Source organism: Protopterus annectens, chromosome 1.part1 (assembly GCF_019279795.1).
Source record: "Protopterus annectens isolate FY-2018-M chromosome 1.part1, PAN1.0, whole genome shotgun sequence".
Classification (NCBI taxonomy): Eukaryota; Metazoa; Chordata; order Ceratodontiformes; family Protopteridae; genus Protopterus; species Protopterus annectens.
Genome location: NC_056726.1, coordinates 502,759,929 through 502,787,428, shown reverse-complemented (window position 1 = coordinate 502,787,428; position 27,500 = coordinate 502,759,929).

Sequence of the window (27,500 nt, the reverse complement as noted above, 5' to 3'; positions counted from 1 at the left end):
GAGTTACTCCTCAGTATGGAGAAAATCAATAAATGTGCAGTAACAGAAACCTGGTTTAAGGCTCCAGAGAGCACCCCAGCACTACCAGGCTACAACACATACCATACATTTTGGCCACAGAACCCGGACCAAAACACAAAAGGAGGAGGTGTATCCATATTCATCAAGGATACCCACACCTCCAGGTTAGTGGCACAGCACGATGCTTCAGAGATCATCCACGTTCAACTAACAATGGGAAAAACTGCAATTCAAATTGTAGCTTGCTACAGATCACCCACCATGTCCCAGGACCCCCATTCCGCATTTCTGGAAACACTGGGAAATATAAAGGTCCTACCAAACACCCTAATATTGGGTGATTTCAATTACCCAAACATTAATTGGGAGAACTACTCAAGTACTAACTCCCTTGCCCAACATTTCCTAGAATTTATAAACTCAAACACCCTGGATCAACTGGTCAACACTCCCACCAGAGATGACAACATATTGGACCTGGTCATCACCAACATGGGCGACCGGTGCTCCACATCGGAGGTCAACCCCTCACTGGTTAGATCTGACCATAAACAAATCACTTTGGATATCCACATTCCGCCCCCACCCCTGGACAAGAAAACCACCGTGAAAAACTTTTCAAAAGCAAACTTCACGTTACTTAAGACCGAGGTGGAAAGTTTCAAAGCCCCCATGCTAAAGGATAACATTGTCCAAGCTGCAAAATCCTTTACTAATACATTCTACAGGCACCTACAAGAATGCATGGATCGTGCTATCCCAAGCAAAACCAAGACTCATTCCTCCAAGAAAAGAAAAGCAGTCTGGTGGACTCCTGCCATAAACAAGCTATACAATAGAAGGAGGAAACTAGTACAGAAAAGAGTAAAATCCCAAGAAGGGAATACATCCCTGATCAGCATCAGCAAGAAACTACGATCCCTCATAAAATCATCCAAGGCTAGTTTTGAAAGAAAATTTGCCAAGGACTCCAAAGATAACCACAAGGCATTCTTTAGCTATGTCAAGAATCTAAGTGGCAATGCTCAGATCTGCTCGGAGTTAGTGCAGAATGGTACAAAATACAGTGAACCGACCAATATTGTCAACATCCTGGCAGACAGGTTCAGCACAAACTTCACCCCCCTCTCACCCCCAAAAGGGCCCATAAATATACCAGAAGAATGTAGAGCTCCTGAAATCACAGACACTCAGGTTAAAACAGCCCTCTCCAAAGCCAAAAACACAGCATCAATGAGACCGGATGGAGTCCCAGACTGTGTCCTACACAAGCTCAAAGATGAACTAACCCCTCACCTAAACACACTGTTCAAATTCAGCCTCTCCACAGGTTACGTACCCATAGAGTGGCACACAGCAATGGTTATTCCACTCCACAAAGGTGGAGCCACAACAGACCCCGGGAAGTATCATCCTATAAGCCTGACTAGCTTGGTCTGCAAGGCTATGGAGTGCATCATCATGGAACTCATTAACAGAGACATTAGGAACCTCCAAGCACTGGACCCTACCTAGTTCGGCTTTGTTAAGGGCAGATCATGCCTCCTAAACCTGGTGGACTTCTTTGAGACAGTTACCAAGGCTATAGATGAGGGAAAGATGGTACACACAGCCTACCTAGACCTCGCAAAGGCCTTTGACACCATTCCCCATTCTGGTATTATAGACAAGCTCACCAGCCTGAACATAAATCCCTATGTCACAAGATAGGTTGCCAACTGGTTCATGGACAGAACCCACATGGTAAGAGTTGCGGGACCTAGGTCTGACTCTAAACCAGTTTCAAGTGGCATTCCCCAGGGCTCAGTCCTAGGACCCCTCCTGCTCGGCATATACTTGTCAGAGGTACAGGCAAGCACAGGAGGACTATGGCTGACCAAGTTCGCAGATGACTGCAAACTAGGGGCTATAATTGACTCTCCGGCTGACACAGACATCCTCCAAAAGGGCCTCACTGAGATGGACACCTGGTGTCAAAATCATGGCCTCAAGCTAAATGACAAAAAGTGCATAGGCATCCCCTTTGGAAAAAACAAAGTACCCACAAACTACCACATAGGTGGTAGTCCCCTAAATACGGAAGACGTAATAAGGGATCTGGGGACCCAAGTAGATAATAAACTCTCCTTTGATAATCACATTGCCAAAGTGGTTAGAAAATCCTTCTACATGGCACACCTTATCATAAAAGGGTTCGTATCCAGATCAAAAGAGGTCATTGTGCCCCTCTACTCATCGCTCATCAGACCCATCATAGAGTACAACGCCCCATTTGGGATGTATCTTACAAGACACCTGCAACAGCTGGAAAGACCACAGAAGTACCTCGCCAAGAGGATCACTGGCCTCAAACAGATGCCTTATGCAACTCGACTGAAGAAACTCCAGCTGTACTTGGTTGCATACCGCCTACTCAGAGATGATCATTGCCTGACATACAAGGCCATGTCCAACCCAGAACTGATTGACATGCTCCACCTAAAGAAAAGCTGATCCCCTCGAGCCACATGCTCTAGGGTTCTAAACCTCACCACAACAATAAATAGGATGTGCTGGAGTAATCGATTCCTGTAACAGAGACTTCCCATGCTTTGGAACAAGATTCCAATCTACATTAGGCAGAGCTCCTCGCTAACACTCTTCAAGAGAAACCTTGACGAGTGGATGGAAAACAGAAAGTTTACCCCGGGGATCACTTCAGTGGCTCTGCTGGACAGAGGCACAGTGAACTAATCTAAGGGGGCGGCGAAAACCAACACATTCTGGCTTGGCTTATAAATGCCTTCAGGCAGATAGCCTAGTACCTACCTATGAACCTATGAACCTATAAAAGCACATTAGTCCTTCAAAGCCAGTAGTGTCTGTTTAAACTGACCAAAGACAAAAGGCTCAATTACTTTCACCCAGCCAACCTCAGCTCTCACCTAGCAGTTACAGACAAAACATCTGATGGCTATTTAATATTATCTCCACAGTTCACGCAAACAAGTTGCCACACATTAAACTATTCCAATTCAAGTGGCTCCACACAAATCACAAAGCCAGAAAAAATATTGCCAAAAATATATTGTTGATCATTGCCAACATTATTGCAAAATCAGTAATAACACTTATTTCATAGCACCATTCCCTTCATCGAAACTACTCACACAAATCACAACCCAGAAATCACAGCCAGCAGGCCTCAGCAATTATCGCAGACCCAGATGCATGAGGGCTGGGCCAATAATCATGATGTGTGGGAGGGAGAACAAAAAAAAAATAGCACTTCTCACAGTGCCATTCTCTTCATCCCAAATGCTCACAGAAGTTACAAAGTCAGAAATATTCCACAAAATTTTATTGTTGATCACTGCCAGCATTGTTGTAAAAATAATAACATCATGTATCTCGCATGCCATTCCTCTCATCTCAAGTATCCACATAAATCCTATAGTTAGAAATATGCCAAAAATATCTGCTTGATCACTGGCAGCAATACTGTAAAAAGAATACTAACACTTATCAAGCCAGAAATATTGACAAAATATCTGATTGATCACTACCAACATTATTGTAAGAACAGTAATAACACATCATTTTGTGACATTCCCCTCATCCCAACTCCCCACACAAACCACAAAGCCAGAGAAACTGCTAAAAATGTCTGGTTGGTAACTGTAATAATACTTATGACAGTTATCTGGTTGGTAACTGTCAGAGGTATTATTATAAATATAGTATTATAAATGTATTCATCTCACCGATACCACGTCTGTCCTTGCTGAGCAAAATTCTGCAGAATATCCCTGATTTTGACCTCTGTCCCTTAACAATTAGCATTACATCTATCACTATAAAAAAAAAAAAAAACGCCTTCAGGCAGCTTTGTACCTATATTTGTATTTTGCAAGGTCTTTATTCCTATGGCCTTGCAAAATTTAAGCTAAGGAAACTTGAAAGTCAAGTCTAGCAGAGCATTGCCCCCCCCCCCCCCATTGCCTAATGTACCCTGGGTGCATTTTCTTTTTGGTAGATTTGCTTCATTTATTTATTTATTTATTTATTTATTTATTTATTTATTTATGTTTAGAGGAAATAGTGGTCTAATAGATAAGTAAATAAATAAATAGAGAAAAGTGCCCTCTATAAGCACAGTACCCTAGGACGTTTCCTAGTTTGCCTGTGTATGAGGCTGACCCTGAGTACAAGTACAAATCAGCCCCTTTAAAACAGTTTCATGTTTTACTTGGCTTCTTTTACTTATTCACGTCTCTGTCTTTTGTGTAAGACATTATTTTTTGCCTGACCAAAGCTTAGAATCAGGTTCGGAAACTACATCATCCTTTTTGCATAGATAAGATTGTTTATACTTGCTTTTTTAAGGGTAGGGTTCATGGAAATAACATATAGTGCAGGCTGCACTATCTGACTGCAGGCAGTCCTACCTCTCATCTACTATGCAAAACAACTGAATGTGCACTGTCCCTTGACATGGTGGTGCAGTAGTTAAGACTTGTGTTTCACATATATACTGTCTACAGTTCAAAGATGACTTCTGTATTCTACTTGCTGTTTGTATGTCCTCTTTGTGTCTGTATGTGTAATATGGATGTGCCACAGACCTCACAGCATAGTGCTACATGAATCACTTCTAGCATATAAATGGTGGAAGATATATATTTTAACCTACTATACTGAATGGAATGCAGACAGAGACCATAATTCCTCAAACATTATATACCATGTGTAATGTACATAAATATTCTTGTCTAGGGCTTCTACCATTCCACGTCTGTCCCATTGATTATATATTGAATTTCCCATTACATATTGCCTCCTTCCACCTTACATAATGTTCTACCTGGCATGCTGACAACTGGGAGATTATTTTAAGAAATGGTGAATTAGCAACCATGCTCATTTTCTGGGGACATCACCTTGTATTTTGTAAAGTGCAAATGCTCATTGCCTGCAGTGCACCCCTCTACAACACACATAGTATTATAGAGACAGTGTCCATTGTTCAGGATAAGAGCTCTCTCACCTGCCGGAATAGTCAGTGGAACTAATCACAAGTGCTCTAATATGCTGCATTTATGCGACAAGTAAATGTCCTAACATATCCTTCTTCTGCCCACCTCCAGATTTTTCATATGCCAAATACAAGTGTTAAAATCTATCATGGGAATGTAAGAATAGCCTTCTTAATATCCTCACAGATCAATAGCCTAGTAAGTACCTATGAACCTATACTTACAGGTGCAATATACATACTCCTGAAGCATCATAGTTACATAAATTGGTATAATCTGGTGCATGCATGCTAGGATGCCAAGCTTCAGAAACAGAAGTGTAGTTGGTTCAGTTAGCACTCTGGACATGTTTCAGTTAAAAGAAATTATTTTTAAACTGTAGCAAACTGCTTGCTACAAATACAACAAACAGTTGCTACGGTTTATATCCTGTCTGCACGGAGCATTACTGCTGTCAGAGTTTACTTAAAAAAGTTTTTTTTTACTTTTAAACTGCAGCAAGTGGTTTGCTACAATGTAGCAAGCAGTTGCTACAGTTGAGACCACATACTGAGTTCTGCAGCACTCGCGTTTGACCGCAAATGCAATACCATCTTAAAAGCCAGTATTATATTAGAGTGATAGGGATTGGCTGATTGCACCCACAACACTTTGTGCCCAGGGCTGTTGCCCCTCTCACCCTACACTACTGATTAGGAAGGTGGGTAGGACAGATTACTGATCAACTGGTGTCAACACGCCAGGTTGTCCATCATATATTTACAAATAACAGAACAACAACAACTGGAGTACAGTTAAAAAAACAAGTGAACTTTGAACAATTCTACAATGGCAAGCATGGAAGGAATCTCAAACACAGGTTTTAACTACTAAGCACTTTTGTTCTTTTTATTTTCATTAGAACTTCATCAGAGTTAAAACCAAGTATACAATCCAAGTTTAAAAGAAGTATCAAATCAATCACATGATCACCCCTAACCAATAAAATCTTGTCTCTGTTCCCTCTTTTCTTCTTAAAGTTACAGTGTATGCTAAAACATGTTCAGGAAATATAACCAAGTACTAATCAATCAGAAATGTTGCTCTCTACCTGAAATGGTATAGTGTGGTTGACAAAACTTCTAATATAGTTTTCTAAAATGAAAACATATTTCTGTCAATAAAAAAGGCTACTAGGAGCAACAGTATTTAGCATTTAAAGTTTTTGTGCCATCAGAAAACATTTAATGTTTACTATTTCATTATGACCAGGAAACTTGTCTTCCTGCAGTCTTATTTGCCACCAGTATTCACTGCATTCAAGTAGGACATTGTAATAGCCTACAAATTCCTCCATACTGTCAGCATTTAGTTCAAAAACTGGATTTTTTTAAAAATTAGTGCACATTAGTGCGTGTTTGGCTAAATAATTATTAGTGTCTTTTTTTCTTTATAACCAAACTGTGTTCTTAAATTTTTCTCAACAGCTTTCTCACAGTTTTTCATCATAGAACCCTGGGCAGGAATCACAAAATGCCAAGTAAACAACTCCTTGTGAATAACATTTATATCTTTTTCTCACCCAAAGGTTTAAATTCAGTGCCTTGATGTGACATTTAGAAATGTTGCTAATAAATCAACACTGCTTACACCTGCCGCATTTGTAAGTACCACATATATTTGTTGCTGATGATGTAGTTTGATGGCATTCTAACATGGCTCTCAGGTTATGAATTCTTTTTATAGATAAACAAAGGACTGTCACCAATCATTTTGGCTAATTCACCATTTCTTAAAATAATCTTCCAGTTGTCTCTGAGTATGTCTTTGATAAGATGCATGTCACTGGAAAAGTGGAAAAGCCATGGTGTATTTAACCAATAAAGTATTTGTGGAAGTCAACTTATCTTCCTTATTTGCTATAGTCTCTGGATGATTTTTCATCAAAATAGGTTTGGCTTTGTTTGATCTGAGAAGAAATACTTCCTTGATGATATTTGTAAGCCAGTCAATGTCATAGCCTTTTTGGAAGAAAAGTGATTTGAAGTATTCTGCTTCTTCTTTAAAAATAGTTGTTTACTTGTGAGCCTACTAAGTCTGATGAATTATCCTTTTGTCACCTCTTTCTTTGTATGATATATATATATATATATATATATATATATATATATATATATATATATATATATATACATATAGGGAATACTATACCGTATGATCCATATCAGATAGAGAGTAACATTTCTGATTGGTTAGTACTTGACTATATTTCTTGAACATGTTTTAAAATACACTGCAACTTTAAGAAGAAAAGAGGGAACAAAGACAAGCATTTTACTGGTTAGGGATGATCATGTGATTCATGTGATACTTCTTTTAACTTGGATTGTGTATTTCATTTAAACTCTGATGAAGATCTATTGAAAATAAAACGATTGAAAGTGCTTAGTAGTTAAAACTTGTGTTTGGGACTCCTTCCACGCTTGCCAATGTAGGATTGTTCAATATTTACACACAGATTACACAGCACTATGTGGCCCATCATATAATGAATTAGGGATAATTCTAGATGTAACACAGAACAATGATAATTTGCAGTCCAATGTTCAGTGTATTTTAGTTTATGCCAACAATTGTGGTAAATTCTTTGCCCAGTTTGTTGAATAAAATAGCATGGCAGTGGTACATTTCTGAATTGCAGTGTCTCATTGTCAATACTCATTTGCAACACTAAGCAACATGATGGACTTGTAACAATTTATGCCATAAAGTAAATTTTTAAGCATCCTACCCTAAATTAGGTTGGTTTCATTATGTTTTTTCTAAAATGTAACATAAATGATTTCACTTAATTAATGTTATAATTTTTCACTAGAGATGCCAAGCCACAACGGAGAATGGTTTTGTATAAAACGAATGCATACCTGTGCTGAAAGATATCAGTACCCTAGCTAGATTACTTTTCTCTACCTGTGAAGTAGAAAATGCTGCTAATAATAAATAGTTGTATTTATTTATTTATTTATTTAACATTTGTTTACTGGGAAAGTCCAACTGGGACAGAGCCAGTTTTTAGCGGAGGCCCAGGGAGAAACACTCTAGACACATGTCTTTGGAATTTGGGAGGAAACCGGAGCACCCAGAGGAAACCCACGTGAATGCAGGTAGGACATGCAGACTCCACACAGAAGACACCCTAGCCAAGAATAGAACCAGAGAACCTCTTGCTATGAGGAGACAATGCTAACTGTTGCACTACTGTGCTGAAAACAGGAAAAGACTTATTAAATTTGCCCATATTTTAAGAATAATGAGGAATATCAGTGGTAATATCTAGCTATATCTCTATATCTATATCGAGATTATATATATATATATATATATATATATATATATATATATATATATATATAGTGTGTGTGTGTGTGTGTGTGTGTCTGTATATGTATCATATTCTCAACCCCTTAGCACAAAAAAATCTAGACAAAGGCAAAAATAATGAGGGACAAAGCCCCAAAAATAGGGACAACGTTTAAAGTACTCTTATAAACTTAGAAAGTTGCAAGAATAAAATGTCATGTTACCATACATTTTCTGAAGGATATGAAGTCAGAAGCTCAAATGCCTGCCATTATTTAGAGAATTCAGTCATCACTGATTTGCCATAAAAATCCAGAAAAATTACAAATTTTATGATGAACAGACCAAAAATCTGAGGGAAAAATCTGAAGATTCTGTGAAAATCTGGACAGTTGAGAGGTATATATATATATATACATATATATATATATATATATATATATATATATATATATATATATATATATATATATATATATATATATATATATATATATGTATATATATATATATATATATATATATATATATATATATATATATATATATATTTTTTTATACACACGCATATTAATGTTTTCTGGTTAAAAATTAAATTCAAGCTAAGAACATTCAATGGAAGCAAATATTTATTTTCCATTGATAGATATGATGATGAATCTGCCTGCCCCTACTACCTACCAACTTCTATTTCTAATCATGGCTGTATTAACAGTTTGAGGCAATGTGTTTATATTTTTCTGTGATTTTGTCTTAATCTTTATGCAAGTGATTAGCTGTATTAAATGACCTAGGAGAATAAAACAAAACTTTCGAAACTTAGTGGTAACCAAGAAAGGTGATTTTGGAGGCAGGATTTAGTTAATAACCAATCTGGTAGTCATGACTAAGCATTACAGTATGTAAGAAGTTATTAACAAAGCTGTGATTATCTTTACTTTTCAAAGCAAAATTAAAAAAATGGACAGAAACAACATGTACAGAGCACATGGAAAATGTTAATTAACCAACTTTAATCAATATTCCAAATGCACTTAGCAGCAGGCATAAGACAGTTGGTCCTTAGTAAAAGACCAGAATAAGTGGTTGGTTGATATGCATGCCCTGGTCATACCAGCTTTGTGACACTGTGCAGCAGAGCTGGGTATCTTGGTGTCATCTCTGCCACCATGAATAATTCTCCTTTAAAACTATCTAACATTGTGAGTTCAGTATTTTATGTTTCCTGAAGGCTGAATATTACCTTTTTGACAACTCTATGTTTCATTAAAAAATAAATATGGAATAACTGAAGCACACGGGATTCATAGCAGTTACACAATCCTGGAAAAAATTCATCACATGCCGTAATCAATCATGAAGGAAAATCAGGTTTTATGTCCCCAAAGCAAGGACCTATTTGAGTACATAATTTAAATTTCAAAATATAATCAAATAACTGCATGAAGCAATTGTGTATTACGTGTTTCCATTTTATGCAAAGGTAGATTACACTGAGTCATTATATCAGCATAATTCAAGCTACATTGTGCATTTAATGATGTAGTTGTACCTCTAAAAGGTATAAGCATGGAAGGCTTTCAGCCTTATATATTTTCTCTCTCTAAATCATATATTAGTGCCTTCTGCAGTTTATTTCAGAGCAATATGACTAGTGATGAATATCAAAGTAGGGGAAGGATGAGGGAATGTCAAATAGAGGTGCAGCATCAGAGGAAGGTGAATGTGGGGGGCCCAGTAGAGGAAGGGCATATATGGTTATGAAAACACTTCAAGGAATTTATGAAAAAAAGAATTATACCCATCAAAGGTGGAATTAATGTAAAGTGATGGAAGTCCTAGATAAGTGAACAAAGTACTTTAATGCAAAATGTGGTATACAAAGATAGAGAGGAAGGAGAAGGAGCTGTAAAAAAGAGCAGGGGTGAGCTGCAGAAGTGAGCAGACTAATGGAATAGCATTCTAATATTTCATATCATTACTCAGGGGATTGCACACACACACACACACACACACACACACACACACGCACACACACACACACACACTCATGCACGCACGCACACACACACACGCACACACACACACACACACACACACACACACACACACACACACACACACACACACACACACACACACACACACACACACACACACACACACACACATGCAAAATGCATCGCATGCTATAAGCAGCAGTGTTTCACTGTTTCATTCAAAGTAAATTCTTCCTGGCTAAAAGCAAGATGTCCAGCGCGTTGCAATAGTTGGCTGTAGAGAAGTGGGGGCTAGAACTTCCTATACCTCAGTCCATGAAAGAGAGAAATTAAGCTTTGAGCACAAATGCATTATAATTATAATTAAAATAAAATTGTTTTGTTGGCTATCCATATCCATCCAAGATTTCAGGCCTGGGTGGCTGCCTGTTTCACCCCTATTACAATTTGCCACTGACTTTGGTCAAGGCTTTTTTCCTGCATCTGTGCAGCACTTGTTTACTGAGTACAGGACATCAACTTCTGCTCGTAACCTTTAACCTCAGTTTCCATCTCTTGATTATTTTGTTGCACTTCTTTCATTTGCAGGTGCATTTCATTTATATGCAGATGTATTTCTTTCACTTGCATATATTCAATTGCTTATTTAAGTTCCTCTGATTCTTCATAGCCACTTCCACTGAAGTGTCAAACACTGACAATGTCTTTAAGTCACCAAAGTCTTGTAGGAGACTCAGAATGCTGTCTTTCTCTTTGGTAATTCCTTAAATTTGGACTTCTCTCAATAGATGGCACAACAGCAGACTTTCACTTTAGAATCCTGGCAAAGTTTTCATGCAGTAATAGTTTGATTACACATTAATTGATCTGGACCTTCTCTGGTTACAATTAATTTTCTGCCCAATTCCATTGGGAGTGCCCTGGGTTAGTGTCCCTTTGAGCAACACCCAAATATGTGATATCATCTTTTTTAGAAAATGTAGTTGGGCCAAGCTTAATCTCAAGGTTGCTCACCTGGATTTCAGGTTTATTGGGCTGCTCTGTTTGCTCTAGAATGTGATAATTCACTTCAGATGGTCTAGAAACTTCATGGCAGGATTCATATTGGATATGATGTCCATCATAGCTTATCATTTGCAACACTCCTTTATTATCAGGTGCCATTGTCTGATCCTTGTCTGCATCTTGGATAACAGTAGTTATTTGTGACTGCACTTGAATTAATTCAGGCTCAGATTTTCTGCTGGCTGGACTTCCCTTTTTAAGCCTAGAATTCATAATTTTCATTCTCTAATTCAGACATGATGTCTACAGTCTGTACTGCATAGTAAGACTTTTACAGTTACAATATGTTGGCTACGCTTTCCACAGGAGCGCAGTTTCTATGACATCAGGCTATTCTACATGTTCACCATGTTGTTTTACAAGCTGCGTTTCAGTCATTGGTTTACCTGTTGAGTTTTAAACCACAGGAATACTTTTCTATTCCTGTTGTACAAGGGTAAACAACTGCAGCTTCTTTTGTCCTTTTACCCTTTTTTATTGTTGCACTTTTATACATGTAAGTCTTTCTGAGAACAGCTTACATCAGACAATAGTGGTGAGCCTTTTTGTTCAGATTCCGTGAGTGGACTGTATTCAAGAATAAGTAAATTTGAGACACTTGGCATACTTATTTTTTTTTAGTGTAGCTTCAAGTTCTGCCTTCTTTGTTCTATGATTACATCAGGCTCACTAGTCTGTTGTTTTGTTGAGCTGTCTTTATTGTATTCGTCAAGAATTTGCCCAAAAATCAGAAAAGGGTAAATGATGCATACTGAAAAGTAGTGCAGTCAAATCTGAGCAATGCAGCTCGACACAGGTTGAGTGGATATTGCATGGATATGTCAGGGATAGCGTGGCATACCTAGGCAATTCACTGGTGAAAGCAGTATGAATTGTGCAAAGAAGTGGACAGCATTATGGAAAGACATTTGACATCCTAGGGCCAGTAACATGCATGTAGCATTCTCATGACAATGAGAGCCCAGATAAGGGCTACAAACCAAAGTCCCTTTTATGTTTGAATTTCAAATGGCAAGGAAATAGGTGAATATGACAGTCTGAAAAAGGGAAGAACAAACAGAGGAACACAAAATAACTAGAAGGGAAGAAGTTTTGTTAAGTTTTTTTGTCAGGATTCTGTTTATTTATTTATTTGTTCATTTATTTATTATTAAGAAGGGTAGAGAGAAGAGGTAGCAAGTGGAAGGTGTAGGTAGGAAAAACAGTACAGGGAAAGAAACAAAGGCAAACAAACTGACACAAAAGACAAAGCAGGCAGGGGAGGTGCTGACACAAGTGAATCCACAAAGGAGAGGCATTTGCAGACTGACAGACTGATAGACAGATAGAGAGCAATTGATGTTGGGGAGGATTGAACAACAAACTGTGGAGAGGAGTGACTCACAAGGAAAGAGAACATCATGATAGGGAATATTTAGGAATAAAGGTTGACTGCCAAGCTGCACAGTGGTGCACCCATACAATAGACACTCATCTCCATGACTGTCCCCATGGGTGGATCCAGCCACTGCTGGCCCAGTGCTGAGGGCTATGTAGCTGTGCACTACTGAAATTCATATGAAGATGTGCTACACATTGTAACTCCAGGTGTCCAGTCTGCTGTCCACCATAGCCATCAACAGTCAATCCACCTCTCACAGGATGACCCAGGAATCAGCAACACTCCTGAAAGGGATGCCTACACCCCCACTAAAAAACACACCAGTGGACATGAGCAAACTCTTCAAAGTCTTCATCACCCTGCAGACAGGCTAGTCTGAATACTGTTAGGGACCCAGTAGGCAATGCTAAGGGAGGTGCATGACACACTGGTTGCTGCCACACCACATTCAGCTCTGCAACCAATACTGCATAAAATAAGAACATAAATGCCGACAGAGAAAAAAGGACAAATAATACTATTAAAAAGATGACACTGATAAAGAAAAAGAAAACAAAGTAAAAGCAAAAGTCAGTAGGTTATACTGCACTGGTTTGCAATACCCACACCAGAAGGAGTAAAACGCAGTTAGCTAAGCAATGGAAACATAAAAGTGGTATGCACCCATGAGACACACCTCCTACAGAGCTATGTGTACTATGGTATGGTATATCATAGGAGGTGCCCTGTCACCCATATATAGGACAGTGGCATAGTACAGTGCAAGTGCAATAGGCATTGAAGCAAGCCAAAACAACCCAACTGCACAAATGAAGTACCTAGCCTTAAGCTTCTCAGCAGGAATGGAATGTACAATGTGGCAATAACTGTGATAGGTGCAACAGGCCACTTTTAACTTATTTACAGAATACCAATATGAATGCACATGTGATACATAAACTTTGTGGTAATACTGGTCCTTGAGAATCATGCAGCATTGTATCCCAGTCCGACATTTACAGCTCATGCTATAGCTGGCACAGTCATGGGTGGTGAAATGGGCAGTCTAGCAGTACATCATGTCAGCATACCTCTCAACCTCTTTGCACAAGAAATCTGGGCAAAACCAAAAATAATGGGGGGGACAAAGGCCCCCAAAATAGGAACAAAATTTAAATATTGTTCTTATTAACTTAGAAAGTTGCTTGAATAAAAGGGTGAGTATTAGCATGCAATTTCTGAAGGATATGAAGTCAGAAATTCAAAAGTCCACTGTTATTTAGTGACTTCAATCTTCACTGATTTGCTAGAAAATCACAAATGTTATCAGGTACTGACCAAAAATATGAGGTAAAAATCTGGACAGGTTAAAGCTATGCATGTCAGGCTTTCGAGGGCAATGTACATTACATACACAGTAGGTAGACGGGTAAATGACACTGAATGATGCCAACTACACATGCACCAAATCAGACACCTATGCCCTTAATGACAGTGTAAGTCCTAAAGCCAGTAAATTCTGAAGTTTCCAGTCACTGTCAAGAATACCTCTCAGTAGCAAGGGCAGTAACACAGTAACACTTACAACTGAAAATTATATGACACATAAAGCAAAGTTATAAACAATGGTGAAATTAATTAGCAGCATTGGAAATAAGGGTAGCGAATCAGGTGAGTCAAAGATATAAATGTACAACACCAATCCATATACATACCCTAATGTCTGGACAGATGCTCATTATGCCTACTCTGGTAGATCAGCTGATTCTTCTGTATGTCACCAGGTGGAAAAAACAGAAAAAAAGAAAAACATATCATGCCCTGAACATCAGTAACTGCATATTGATGCCTACTTTTGTAAAAACAATTACCAGGGAGTCATACTCACTGTATACTCTAGCATATTTCCATTAGTGGGGAAGGTCAGGGTGGCACCTCTTCAGTTGACTGTAATGATGCAGACACTGCACACCAAACCAGGTGAAGTATTTGTGGTATAACTCACCACAATTACAAGAGAGTGCAATGCATTCACTCTGTACTGGTGGTCTTCATAGAAGAAAACCAACAGGTACTCCAACTGATGCAGATGTAGGAGGTAGAGAAAGATTTTATCTCCTTCATGTAACATGCAGGTAGAGAAAGATTTTGTGTCAGCACTACCTGAAGCTATAGCAAATTGCCATGTTGATATGAGTAGGGAAATGGTAGCAGATGTACACTGATGTATGATGCAGAAACCATGTAATATTCACATGGTCGCATGTCAGTGCAATGCAGCATGGTGATACAGCACAGTAGCTCTTGGCTATGTTGCACAGTGCTACATCAAAGTAGCTTGGCCACACTGGGCATGCATGGAGGAACACAGATATGTGCCTGTCAAACAAGGTACCACTCCTCTGCAAGCATGTGTAATGTACACCAGCATGCCAATGTGCTGCAAAGCATGGCACCAATGTGCCAGTGTGCCTCTATAGGCCACTGAATGGATTGCAAAATAAATAAATACATAATTAAATAAATAAATACATAACTAAATAACTAAAATAAATACATAACTGTCTGTGTGGGTGTGATGGAGCAGCCCAGGCATGCAGAAATTGATTCATGGCCTACCATGACAGTGCACAAGCAGGCACAAGCCCATTGCACACAGTAGGGCTATCTACATATGATGAAATTAAGAAACATTTCACAAAATTAATTCTTTAGCATAATCACTGTGCCCTATGTCTTCAAATAGCAAGATAAACAACTACAGTTGTTGCTATACTCATCACACCATTGACATTTTAACAGTATAATGAATGGATTTTTCTGGCTATATTATTAGACTGGTCTACGAAGTGAAAATGATCTTTTATCTGCTGTGGTTAAGGCACACAGGGCAGGGACAGCTGGTAATGATTAAAGAATATGTCTACAATTGTTTGAGAATAGTTACAAACTAATGGATGGAAGGCACAAGAGGGATGGTAAAGGAAATGGGAGCAAACAGGTACAGAAGTCCTGGTATTGACAGCCCAGCAAATGAAAGGCTAAAGGATGGTGAGTGGTAGAGTAACGATGCTGGTTGGTGATGAAGGCAAAAATGAATATGTTGGACTGCATGTCCTCTGCTATAGTGGTTCACTTTATGTACACAGACACTAGGGTGGAGTAAGGGAAGCAGACTTGATAGCTGATTCAGGTTGAGATGTGTACATGGGACACATGATGGTGTTGTTTGATCAGACAGAGATAACTTTAGGCAGATGGTGTGGCACAAGTTACACTACAATGTGCCTCCATGCTGCCCCTCTATACTGCTGTGGAGATGTGATCTGTGATAGTGGGGTATGTCACATATGATACTTGCTGCAGTCATTGTTGTTGGATGAGTGTAGGACCAATACAGCTGATGTTTCTCATATTTGTGTCCAGAAGCTGACCATAGATGTATGTCCCCATGTACAGGAATGTAAATGACACTGAAGCAGTGTCAGTGGCTTGAAAACTTCTTTCTTGTTTAATTTCTCCATTACTTTTGGGTTTCTAATACCATGACAGGAATGGACCCCATTCTTAAGTCAAAGTACGATTAAAGCTTGTGGAATTAGTATTGTTTTCATCTTTGATGTCACCAAGAAGTGCTCTTCGCAGCACCCGCAATGTGCCCAGTAATTACTCCTTCTGCAATTCGTATGGAGTTACATGCATTGGTAACATACCTAAATATGATTGTAGATTATTTTTTATAAGACCCCATTGCTCCTACTACTATTGGAATTGTCTGGCTGTCTTTCTTCCACATTGCTCTCTTTTCTGCCTGCAAATCTTGATATTTTATGACTTTGTACGCAAGACACTGTAGTTACTGGGTGTAGTGATTTCAATGATCAATGCTACTTTTGTCTTTTTTTCATGGACCACTATATCTGGTTTTCCTCACATTTGTCTTTTGAATTGTTGATAATGAGTGATCCCATGTGATGTAGACCATCATTTTCTATTATACTCATGTTTCCAGTGTTTTTCAGCTACTTCAGTATTATAATGTTTGCACAATCCTCAGTGCAACAGTCTTGCCACATTATTATGCCTTTCAGTATACAATCCTTCTGCCGTTAGTATGTCACAGCCAGCAACAAGGTGTGAGACTGTTTCCAATTCTGTTTTACAAAACCTACATTTGTCTGTTTCTCCCACATGTTCAAGGGACTTTGTAAACAAAAGTGTACTTAACCCCCTATCTTGGGCCGCCAATATTAACCTTTCATCTTTTGGTTTGAATTCGCCTCTTCTTAACCATTCCTGCATTTGATCCTGATCAACATGAGGTTCTTCCAGAAGTTTACTATACTTGCAACTATATTTATCCATTTTCCACATTTCTTGCCTTCTCAATTAGTCCTGCATCTTATATTCTCTCTTTTGTTTTTTTGGCACTTTCAGTTACTGCCTGATTTTTATCTACTTCTGGTTTGAGTTCCATTCATGCTCGACGTCATTATGGGTCTGCTTTACCATCAAGGTGTTATTTCAAGCTCTGTGTGAACATAGATGGCACATTTTCAGCATTGAGAAGAATGACCAGGACTTTTGGGATTATGTGTGGCAAGAAATGGTTGCAGATGCCAACACTACTGGTAGCCACAACAGATCACCAAAACAGGTCTACTTCAAGGTCATTAATATTATACTGCATGCAGTTATGAAAGCCCAGGCTACTGCACAGAAGAGGGTGACCATAGATTTTCATCACAGATCACCCTCACTAACATGGAGGAGTTCTTGGAGTCCCTGTATGGGGACAGGATAAGGAAATTGATGCAAGGTGGAGGCCTGGATGTGGGGATTGAACTGATTACACTACCTCATGTCTCTGTAGGGAATGTACAAGGGCATGTACAAGGCTATGTACCCTATGTTACTAGCACGATCTTGTGACATTCTGCTGCGAGCTTCCAGATGTTAAATACCACCATATCTTTCCTACAAAGATGTCTGAGATGCAGACATGGTAACCTACAACATAAGATACATTTGTCTACATTCTGTGTGTGATCAATTTCCTGCAATGTTGTTGAAGCACTGGGGTGTGCCATTGTCATTTAGTAGTAATTGCACATATGGGTGCCTATCTGTCTGCTTTCATTGGTACAATGGTCAAAGGGGTCAAGGGGGTCTTCCTCCGTGGAACAAGTCATGTCTGATTTCAGTGCAGTATCAGAGCCTGCATAACGATGGTATAGTTTGAAAGCACAGAGCCACCATCAGCAATAGTTAGAGCACACCACAACCCACATCCATTGATATACCTGCTTTGCCTGTAGAACCCACTTCTGCCTCTCCATTGGACATAGAAGGACAGAATATGCCTGGCAGTCCTACACTGGGAGTACCCTCTTCACCTACTCATTCACAGCCATTGGACATTGTTGCCACCACAGAATGTGACAATAGCACTAGGGGCAGCAGGCAAGTGGCAGTCTATGCCATTGCTTTTGTTCATTGCCTGAAGTAGGTGGCAAACTGAGTGTGAATTTTGTTTTATTTATTTATTTATTCATTCATTTATTTGTATTTCATAGGTGCATAGGTAATATACTAGGCTAATAACCATCAGTGCTTTTATGATCCTAGCCATGCTATCCAACCCAATTGTGTCCTTATGTATCATGGGCATTTATTAGGTTGGGATATGTTAGTTAGGAAGTTCATAAAGGTTATGTGGGGAGGTATGTTACATTGGGCATTACTATCTGCCTCTGTCTATCAGAGACATGGGGGCCAGGCCTAGGATGAATTACCAATTTCCCATCCATCAGTTAAGGTTATGATTAAATAGGGTTTGGGACAGACTCTGCTTCACATGGATGAGGAGCCTGCTCCATACATGGGAATCCTCTGAGACACATATCTCTCTCATCAACATGTCTTATTTATGTCATAAGCAAAATAATCCTTGGATCTAGTGGTTTTGATGCTGTTCTTTTTGGGGATGTACAAAAGATCCATCAGAGTTGGATCGGAGGATGCCTTGTATGCCAGGCATAGATCACCTCTAAATAACCTGTATGAAATGAGTGTATAGTGATAGAGCTTTAAGACAATCTGAATAGGACAAAGTGTTTATACCCTGGATTCTCCTGGTAAGGAAACTTTGTGGGTATTCCAACGGATGCATATGTCTGGTCAGGTATATGCCAAATGGGGTATTATACTCAATGATGATTCTGATAAGGGCCAAATAAAATGGCACTATGTCTTCCTTGGACATGGGTGCCATGCCTTTACTTATAAGTTACAAAAACATGCATCTAAAGCATTTCTCCTTCGGCCTCCGCTGAAAATTGGCTTTGTTCCAAGTCGGACTTTCCCTGTTAACAAATGTTAAATAAATAAATATAAATAAAAAATAAGTTGGATGACATAGGATGATTTGCTTACTACCTTGACCACATGTTGGCCAAAGGCCAGATTACTGTCAACATTTGTTCCTAGATCCCTGACTGTCAGATCAACTCTTAGGGGCATCTTATTGATGGGTTAATTAGCCTGGGTAGCAGTTTTCCCAAAAGGCACAACAATGCATTTCTTGGCATTGAGTTTTAGTCCTTGAATTTGGCACCAGTCATTTGTCTGTGTCAGACCCTTTTTTAAGATGTTTGTGTCATGGATGGAATCTATGATCCTTCCCAATTTGCAGTCCTCTGTGTGCCTGGTCAAGCCAAGCCCCTTGACATTAGCCTTTACCTCCAAGACGTAGATGCCAAATAGGAGTAGTCCCAACACAGAGCTCTGAGGTATGCCTCTGGTGACTGGTCAATTAGTGGAGGTGGTATCACCACCTGGATCTTGTCTGCAAGACAATTGGCAATGTAGTGAGTTATCTAGGGGTTTATGCCCAGTTTGGTGAGTTTGTCAACTGTAACTGAGTGGGGTATTGTATTGAACACCTTAGCCAGATCCAGGTGGGTGGTATGCACCATTTTATTCTCATCTATTGTCTTGGTGATCTTCTCCAAGAAGTCCACCAGGTTTGGTATGCATGACCTTCACTTGACAATGCCAAACTGGAATGGGTCCAGTGTCTGAAGGTTGCCTATATCTTTTGTTGATCTTTTCCATGACAATTCATTCCATGGCTTTACATATTAAACTAGTCAGACTAATAAGTCTATATTTTCCAGGGTCAGTTGATGGTCCACCCTTGCTAAGTGGGATAGTTGTTGCAGTCCTCCATTCTCATGTTATAAATCATGTTTTGAGGCTATAGTTGAAAAGTGAATTATGTGGTACTGATAGGTCATGTCTCAAGCTATTTTACAGGCATCTTAGAATATTGTTGGGGCCCATTGATGCTGTGTTTTAAGTATTAGTGAGTTCCACCAGGACCTGCTTCTTGTTAACAGTTGGTTGGGGATATGTTAGTAGGTATTTCATGAGTGGAGGAGGTGGGGAGGGGGGTGAAGTTTGACCTGAATTTGTCAGCCAGCAAATTTGCTATGCTGCTGTGTTCAGTAAGATGGCACCACTGACCACCAGTTTTTCACACTGGTGTGTGCTGCCTTTGAGTATTCAGACTTACCTGTAGAAGGTCTTATGGTTGTCTTTAGCCAGTGAGGCTAACTTGATCGAGTAATTGGCCTTGTTGGACTTAATTAGTCCTCTTAATTTCTTGTTTAGTTTAATTAGCCTCTATCATTATGGGAGTTGCTCTTCCTGATTTAAATCATGATTTATTTTCCTTTTGTTATATACACTATTAAGGTTAGGATTCCATCAGTGTGGCTTGTTTTTAGAGTGTGTTTTGGGCTTACATCTAGTAGGTAGAGTAGCCTTTATACAGCCATTTACATGGTTATACAGGGTATTTGTAAACATTGCTGTGAACTTGGGGTTGGGAGAGGCATTATATTTTGACAAACTATTGCTTAGTAGGATGAAATTTTCTTTAGAATAGTTTCTAAGTGTTACAGGGTTTGCTGAGGTCACCGATTTGATTTTTATTTTGAATGAGACAGCTTTATGGTCCAACCTCACCAGTGAGGATGTGACATGGAGGGACTGCAGCAATTTACCATATTGGTGAGTTCCAGGTCTGGTATGTTTGAACATATAGTGGGTGTACTCACTATCTGGTCAGGGTATTGTGTTAATAAAGTCCAGGAATCTTTGTGCCTGCTAGTATGAGACAGTGTGTGTTTCCCATTCTATAAAGGAGGTAGTTAAATTCTCCCACAAATAGCATATTTGGTTTAATGGTGAGTGTTCCCAGTAGGTTTAGATATCAGCTATGGGATTATAGGGACATAGAAGATGACATATAGCTTACTAGGATATGGTATGTGACTTTGTCTATGGTGATTTGCATGTGGATAAATTCCAGGCCATCATCCTGTTTAACCAATGTAGAGTTGCACTTTTTGCTAATATTGATTGAAACTCCTCCATCTTTTGATGATGCTGACTGAGGTAGATCATTTATCTACACTGACCCTTTGCAGACTCATCTTGGAAGTTGTGTCTGGTTAATTGCCTTGCTCAGATTCACACAAGTAGTCAAATGGACGTTAACAGACTCTGGACTATAGGAAGCAGCTCATTAGCAGCTTATACCTTAGGCCCCCTGCACTCTATGCCAGATCAGCAGATGTGCAGGTCAGTAATCCAGGCAGAGAGGGATGTCATCAATGTCATGGCAGAAATTATTGGTGTAGCATGCTGTGTGACATGTGTGACAACATGCATGAAGGAATTCACTGTCAAGATCACCTGCTCAGCTCATTGGACAGACACTTGGCAGCCATTGCTGTCTTCAAGAGAGCCTTCTGCCTTTGTATACCAGGGCCAATGAATTACCCATGGCTGCCACTCCTTTGTCTCTACTGTGACTAAACCCAGCAGGACAAGTGCATTGAAATCATATTGGGCCACCTCTTTAACAGCACATACCAATGGTGAGTCTGCACAGCATGGTTGAGCCACCCTTGAAGATGTAGCCTATTGAGTGGTCATGTACATGGCACACACAGGCAGAACTGCTCAAGCAGTTTTACATCATCCATGCCAGCAGGTGTTGGCAGGAATGCCTTTCCTCAAGGAGTATACCCCATGGCCAAAGAGATTCACTTTCTGCATTATTCCCACATGAGGTCCCACAACAAATATCACATCCACCAGTACACAGTGCTATGCCATCTTCCATTACTGTGTTCTCTGGTACTGATACTGTGCAAGCATCCCCAAAATATGGCTAATTGACCCCTCAGGAAGCCCCACTCCATCAATGCACAGTATCAGCTGATTTGGCATAGTGGTGCATTGTTCTGACTCTAGTGCACATGGTGCTGAGTTCAAGACCTGCCAGTGATGATACCCTGCTTCCTGCAGTTACCCAATGATACATCATAGTCCCTTCCATATCTGTAGTCTATTTTCACTTCCAGAAATGCAGCCAGTGCTGGTCCCTATGCACTGTGCCCCATACCACCTATGCAAATGATGACAACTCATGCCATGTTTCATGGGTTAGGTTATGTCCAATTCTCAGCATGGCCTATCAGTGCACTGCACTGCATAGTTTGGGTATATGATTGCATGTCTCAGTTTTAGTTTTTGTTGTGTCCATTCTTGTTGTCCATAGCTGTGGATCCAATATCATCTTATTGCCAGGACCACATTGTATTGAACCTGCCTCAACCTTGCATGGCCTTCTCCTGTAGCTAATTACTCATATGAATCCTCATCCAGCATTGTCTAGTCCTCTGATGGTGATGCCCTGCTCATGCTGTCTAAATACCACCATATCATACAGCAATACATAAATACAAATATCTTATTGCAGGTCTCTGGAGCAGAGTGCAGTGAACTGCCAGAGGAATCTCAGCAATGGAAGTAGGTCTTCAATTATCTAAATACACATTTGAAAATGTTCTGGGTTTGCAACAGTGCAGAACTGAATGTCATGTTAGCCATGGTCTGTGGGTTCCATATAGGTCTCATGAGCCATAACTCTATGGCATGTCCAAAATTGCCAATAAGATGTCCCAATGGGAATTCACTTCACAGAAATTGCTAGTATAGGTCATAAATGTGCAAGATGTGGGAATCATGGGTACTGCCTGAGCGGTGCAAAGACACATTTAATATAATGCCCTGTGCATTGCATACAAATTAGCACTTGATGAAGTAGAAATCCTTTCAGCTGACATACTGGTTACCATGTAGACCACAGAAGCCTTGATAGAGATGAAGGTGCAATCAAAGGTCTTAGAACCTCAGGAAAATATCCTCCTTCACAGAATGCCTGCCAAGCAGACTTTTTCTCTTCTGCAGCCTATGTAAACCTCATCTGATCCTCCGCTTGTTGAATAAAATCAAACAACTGGTGCACTATTTATGTGGCAGATGCCTGTGACAAATCCATTGCATCCCCTGATATTATCTGCTTCAAGGTTTCTGCAACAAGAATGGTAAATCATACACATGTCTTAATGTCCTCAAAGACTGGCATTCCACGTATCCCATATGATTCCATGTGAGAACAGAATGTCCACAAGCTTGTGTGTGGTATCAGTCAGCTATGTCTCTGTTGTAAATGTGATAGTATTGCAGGCATTTCAGATACATCTATGGCATGTAGGGCAATGACAAACTCCTTTGCAGACACTGGTTGTGACAATGGCCCATAACATATCCTGTCCCTCTAATGCAAATGCTACTCCTAGGTTTTGGTCTAAAGATTTGTCCTAGGTACAACTGCTGAGTAGTAAAAGCAAGAGGGGTACCCAGAGGATCTGTAATGCTGAAGTTAGGAATGTTATTTAGATTTTCAAAGGTGCCAAATAGCATTACTTTGTTTTTGTCAGTTGATGGACAACTTATTTTTTTTTCAAAACCAGTTCCATATAGTTTCAAAATGCTTCTGAAGTTCACTGTGCAGAATAGATGACCTTTTGTTGCACCTGTTCAGGACAATGTCATCTGCATGCATTATACCGTTAGTCTGAGGCACATCCTAGCCTATATCTAACATAGGGCCTACCACTAAACCTTGTGGGACCCCCTTGTGTTATGCTCCCAGTTTGAATGGCATTGTAAGATCTGGTCACTTGCAAAGTTCTGTCTTCAAGATGATTCTTAAACCATTGCATCACTTCTATGGCAAAATTTGTTTCTGACAGTTTATACAGCAACACAACATAGTCAACAATTTTGAAAGCCTTACTAAGATCAGTGTTTGTAAATACGTGGCCTATCAGCTAATAAATAGCTATTAAGAATACTAAACATGCTGCCTATCTCTGAGAATTTCCTCATATACTATTTTTCAAATATTTTAGCTAACAGATAGAGAACAAAGGTAATTTGCAGAGATTGGGAAAGGACATTTAGCTGGGGGGGGGGCTTGGTTGGTTAATCATGGTATGTTTAAATCAATTAGGGATGAGCTTCAAGTAACAAAAAGAATCTCTGGTCTTAAAAGTCCTAGCTACCAGGAAAGGTTGGAGTCATTCTCTTAGACCTCAGTGTCATATAACCTTTACAGGGGAGACCTATGTTTTGCTTCCTGTCCTTCGGGGATACCCATAACCAAAGCCAAGCCAAAATGATGAAAAAATTAATTAATATTCTTTTAATAAATTGTGGTCCTGTTTGGTACAAGGTGTGACTTTGAGTTTTGTTCCATCTAGCTGACGTTGATAATTTTTTTGCCTTTATCTGAGATTTCCTTTTTTCTCAATGTGTCTCGATATGTCAGATAGTGCAGCCAACTCTAGAAGAGAAGACATGAATCTGCATTGGGGAATTAATAAAAATAAATTGAGAGAAAGGCTCATTACCCATTGCCTCCCTTTGCTTTCGAATAGACTCAACTTGCATGTCAAGCAGTATGATTCCCTACCTGCCTATAAGCATAACTTAGACAATTGGTTAGATGCTCAAATGTACTGTAGGACTTACAGGCCTTGCCCACCTTCAGAAGGTTGGTAGAACCTGAGGGTAGTTATTAGCAAGGCACTCATAGTCTCTGGGCTAATAACCTTATATTTTTTATGATTCCTATGATTCCTATCAGATAAGTGTTTTATATAAAAATCTCAGGATACTGGCTAGGCTTAAAATGCCTTTCAGGGCAGTTAGCCAAGTATTCACCTATGAACCTATGATCTTACTTGTCTGGCATATTCTTTTATGGCACAAATGATCTTTAGCCTAGTTTCATTTTTTTTTAAATGTTGGTACATGTTATGTTTACATGTACAGGAGGGTTCCCTTTTTCATCCTGCCCAGGGTTCATTTCTATTTTTTTTTTTTTTTTTTTTTTTTTTTAGTTGTTTGATATCGGGGTAAGACAAGGGAAATATGCCTTGAACATGTTTGCTTCATAGGCAATACTAGTTTATCCTGAATGGAATAACAGTCCAGTCAGTGTAGTTCTGCAGAGACAGCAGCAGTAGCATAATCCAAGGATTATGCTAGTTGTCAAAATCATGGATTTAGGTTTATGAACCTTAAATGAACAAGCAGATAGTATGGGACAGTAGTCACTTGGGTAATCTGTCAGTGTATGCAGCTTTTTCAAATTATGGGGTATGTTGGTTATTACCACATCTAGCAAAGGGGTATTCTTATATATATGGTTTGGTCTGGTGCCCTCCCTACTGAATCCCATTTTTTATACTTTAAAATTGTACCTTAGACACTCTCCTACATGTCTATCAGTTGTATGGAATAGCACTGTTAAACAAATTTGATGTGGAAATGAAGAAAATAACATAGAGAAATGGATAAGTAAAATAGGGGCACAGACAGAATATGGATGTGAAAGGCAAAAGTACTGGATTTCTGAAGAAATACTTCATAAAGAGGGTTGTATGCATATGGAAACACTAGCTAAATTTCTGGTATAGAGAGAATCCACCAAGGCACTCAAGGTGGCATGGGTTCAGATGAAAAAGGATTTATTTTGCCTTGGTAACCCTCTGGTCATTTACTCTCCTTTCAGACTATTCTACTAACCCACTTATTCACTCCAGGGGGAGGGTTATATGGCCCATTCATTCCTATAAGTGTGAGGTTTGCGTACTCTATACACAGTGTCATTATCTGTAGAGGGAAGTGGGGCTATTTCTTAAACCCTACAGTTTCCCCACTCATTCCTTGTGATGTCTCTGGGATGGGGATAGAATAAACATTGTATTGGACTGCCACTCACTTCTGCTAGTGACATAAGCTCATAGATTCATTGTTCTCTTTAAAGGAAACCTCACCTGTTGGTTCTGGTCTCCAGTAAGGAGCTTAAATTGAGGTTGCATTTGTTAGGTTCTACCCCTTCATTGTTTTCCATCCCACAGATGTCTTCTCCATTGTTGGGACTGATAGCTGATCCTGTGTTATCTGGCTTGTGGTAAGCACTCTATCCCTCAACACTAGAAAGCTTTAGGAAAGATAAGGATGATAAGAAAGATGTGCAGAAAGTAGAATATTAACTGTACTAAACAGACTAAGGCTCATTGTCTCCTTCTTCTGTCTAACAACTATCACATAATATGAGAAACAGGGGCCCATGGCAATGATAAACACTGTAAATAAGACATGGATGGAAGGGGAGGTGGTGATCAAATAATAAATGTGGAGTAATTATGCAGCGAAGGAGGTGGTAGGCAAGACGTCCGGTATCTATTAGTGCTTAAAAGTGAAGAAAGTGTGGGAGACAGAAGGAGAGGTGTAAAGTTGTGCCATTTTCATACATATACCTGTCTAACAGGTTTGGGAAGAGATTATGTATCTAAGAGGTTTTGTAAGAGATGTTGTACAAGAAGAGGAGGAAGGGGCATGTAGTTGGAGAACCACAGACTCAGAGAGATGATGTAATTGACTTCACAGACATTCTATATTCACTTTCGCAACCAAGGAGGAGAAAATATTGGGGGCTGTCATCCTACAACAAATGCTTGTTGTGTGGCTCAGAATGGAGATGGGGAGCAGAGTGGAGAAAGACAAAGGAAAAGGGTGGAGAGATTGATGATAGTGCGGTAAGAAGGAGGGAGCAAGCACGGAAAGGAGGAAAAGAACACACAGGAGTTAGGAAAATGACTAAGACTGTGGAGTGCTGTATCAGAAAAGAAGATTAAAGCAGGCAGGAGATAATGAAGGAAAGGTGATGTATAATGCTGCTTCAGGAAGAAAATGTGAAGGCAGAAAAAGTAGAGAATTTGTAATGTCACTGCTACAATATGAGAGACACTGACTACACCACTGGAGCTGACAAGAACAAAGAGGTGAAAATGAGAATAATAAGAAGGTGTGAAAGAAAGAACTGAGTAGGAAGGTGGATAACACGGAAGAGGAAAATGACAGTGTGTGAAGTTCGGAAAATATTTAAGGACAGACTTTGACAGGGTAACTTTTTAGGGAACTTTTTTGTCATAGTGAGAGAAGTCAGTAAAGAGGTAGATTATCCATTAACTACAGGGTTCTTTTTAACATAACTCATATGGAGAGATGTAGGATAACAGAGCAGCAGAAGTACGACTGCAAAAACAGGGATGATTTTTTTTCAGAAAAAATGCAAGTTGTGGAATGGATAAATGTATGGAGGGAAAGTGATTGGACTGTTAGAGAATGTGAACAATCAGGCAAGTTGATTGGACAGATCATTAATGCAGCACTAGACTGTAGAAGGTCAGTAGGAGATCTAGTTAA